Below are 3,159 nucleotides of genomic sequence, written 5' to 3' on the forward strand. Positions count from 1 at the left end.
AAAGACAAACAGCAATAAAAATAGTTAAATGATGAAAAAGTTAAATAAAACTAATAAATAAAAAACAAATCTGCCAGGAGGGAAGGATATAAAAACAATAAAAAACAACAATACACTAAACTTACATCTTGAGTTAGATGCTGATAGACACAAAAAAAAAATTTAGTAGTAACATTTATAACTAGTGCTCTCCATTTATGTTTTGCAGTTGCAGTCCCTGTTGTTGTGCATGCTGGCTTATAGAAGTTTTTCACAGAAGACATTTTGACATGTCCCAGTGGGAAAGCACAGGTGTAAATGATCAAATTAACGAGGGTTCAATTCAATTTAGCTGCTTCTTTTTCTGGTATTGTGCATACTGGTTCACTGTCATTGTGTCATTGCGTTTCCTACTATGACAAGTAAAAATGTCTGCCCTAACACACGTTCTATAATTATACTGGTATATTAGTCTTACAGTAAAGATTATAAGAAATTCGGGCTGATTTTAGGATACATGGCAGCATTTTTAAAGCTGCATCAACTACTAAAATGACAGACAGACAGCTCTCACCTTTAGAATTACCAACTTAAGTTTTACTGGATAACATATTTGCAACAAAAAAACAAACTTACAAATCCAGCAGACACGGAGAAAAACTATCATCCAGCTTGAGTTGTGTTTCTGGCCAACTGATGAATCCAATTCCATTGTTCAGTTGTCTCTCAGGTTTGGTCTCCACCAACTCCTGAAAAATACATTTTAAATTCATATTTTGTACATAGCTGGCTGTTAACATGTCTGTCATCTGAGGGGTATTCCATCAAGGTGGATACAGGAAAAGCGTGATTTATTTTAATAAGTCTTGCCAGTTAAAGTGAGTTATCTGCTCCATGAAGGTGGCTTATGCGAGTCCCTGCTTATTAACCATGGTAACCTACCTTCACTTTTGTCCTGTTTTAGATGTTTTTCTCAAAATGTGACCAAGCATAAGTGTATGTGCTTGCTTTAGTAACAAAAAAAATAATACAAGAAAATCCCGTGTCACCACTTTTACTCTCTTAAAAAGCCAGTAAGTTATTTGATATAGGCCAGCCTATTTCTGTTAATGCCCATTTTATTCAGGCACGCTCTAAAATTGTGGGGTTTCTCCCGGACCGGAGCCTACGTTCTTCTTTTCACAGTGGGGTGTGCCTGATACGCATTTAACTAGCAAAGCGTAACCTTAAAAGTTGTTTATTAACTTGAGATTTTCCTTAACCCCATGATTAAACTTTCAGGAGAAGTCATGTGCAACTATAACTTCACACCGAGATGCTTTTGTTAATTTTATATTCATACATTTACGGGAAAAAACACTGAAATTTGCTCAACCCTTGTACTGCTAGCACAGTGGAGGGGTCTGTGTATTCTGATATCAGTGTCGTGTTGGCATCATGCCCAGCCCGGACAGCAGACTATCAGTTTCCATGTAAACAAGTGTGAGACCAAATGTACAAATTATAAGAAAACAAAGTATTTAACATTAAAGGTCATTAGTCAATAGCCTTATTACATTGTTTGCCAATGTAGCCTACCTTAGCTGAAAAAGGTTCTCTTTAAGGTACTTTTAGCATGCTAGCAACCCAGAATCCGTCTCAGCTTTCAAACACTCAATTGTAAATTGAACATTTATTGATAAAGTGAGATTAAATTAAAATTGGTGATAAACTCACCTTGGGTTTTTTAAAAATTATTATTTAACAACAGGATTAACCAATTTAAGGTAACTGCTACCAAGCGTTTCTTTTTGAAAGGAAACCCATCAGTGTAAAGTTAGCTTCTTAAGACAGCACACGACGGTCACTTTCATCCAATATTTTCATGGCACGTGATACGAATTACCTGTTAGCACATTCCAAAGACGGGAGAGTGAAAATTAAAAGTTGCATTTACTTACATTTCTTGAACTAATGTAACGTTACTTTTCCTCCATAACGGAAAATTCATGAACGAGTGCTCAGAGCACGAGTTAAGCGGGGCTGCGACGGTTACGGGGCTCGCGACAATGATGATCATGACGCGTGCACTGCTGCATCCTGCAAAACCACCGACCGGGCTGCTCACCTGACAGTTAGCTTTAACAGCCTTCAATGCTACTTTAAAACAGTTTACATACCAAGCCAATCTAACTTATTCTGAAATATTGTAGTGTAGCAGCTATTTTAGTACATAGATATATAATAACATTTAGAGTAATAACAATAATTATAAATGTATTTCTATTTTCCCTTCTTAGTCAACTTAATGAAGAAGCTGGAGGTTTCCTGCAAGACCGCGCTGAGGGTTGAAACAGCAAGTAGGCAAATGTGACCACGTGACCTAAAATGTCAGGTCATATGACCCGCGTAGAGCCGATAACGTGACTCGGACCTGAATACTCACACTTTCGGATAATCTGCAGCCGGTGGTCCACAGCTGACCAGTTTAGGACGCCTCTCTGACTAAAGGCTGGTATTTCCATAGAAAGTTGCCATAGAAACCACAATGAACGTGAGGTGAGTTTTAACACATTTAAAAGTATTTTCCTCTCTTGTTCCGCGTGGTGTCAGGCTCGTGCTGTGCTCATGGTCAGACTGTTTTGAAATGTGAGTGACTTTGCAGTGTTTGAGATGTAGTCTGATATGTGTTTTGTGAATATTGGCAGGTTTTGGAGGGGGACTGCGGGTCTCCTCATACTGTGGTCCTGTCTGCACTCTGCACACTCGCAGGGCTGCTCGTCGTCTTTCTGCCAAAAATCTCATCAAGACCAATATCGAGACAGCGGCCTGAATGGAGTCAACCCAGGGTCTCCTCTCTTCCTCACTCCGTACCTGGAGAATGGTGCCATAGATGAAGGTATAAGTGGACCCACATTGCATAATACTACCTTAATTCTGCAGTCAGCAAGGTTATTGTTTTACAAATTTTAAATGATCACATTTTTCCAGCCAGGAAACTGAGTTTGGTCGGAGATCTGCCAGGTGCCAACGTCAAGAGTTATGCTGGGTACCTCACTGTCAACAAGACATACAACAGCAACCTCTTCTTCTGGTTCTTCCCTGCACTGATGGTAGGCTTCTTGTTTATTACAGGGGCTTTCCAAATCACACATTACTGTCAGTGCTGCAGTTTAGCACAGGAAAACAAGAAGGGAACAG

At 39.2% G+C, this 3,159-nt stretch overlaps 1 long non-coding RNA gene across 1 annotated transcript; it reads left to right on the plus strand.

Moving 5' to 3' along the window:
* The first annotated feature begins 2,384 nt into the window (after positions 1-2,384).
* Positions 2,385-2,962, plus strand: LOC121939340. The gene is made up of 3 exons (XR_006105445.1): positions 2,385-2,517; positions 2,667-2,857; positions 2,950-2,962. It is a non-coding gene; the product is annotated as an uncharacterized LOC121939340 (long non-coding RNA).
* The last annotated feature ends 197 nt before the right edge of the window (positions 2,963-3,159 follow it).

Source organism: Plectropomus leopardus, unplaced genomic scaffold, assembly GCF_008729295.1.
Source record: "Plectropomus leopardus isolate mb unplaced genomic scaffold, YSFRI_Pleo_2.0 unplaced_scaffold4577, whole genome shotgun sequence".
NCBI lineage: Eukaryota > Metazoa > Chordata > Actinopteri > Perciformes > Serranidae > Plectropomus > Plectropomus leopardus.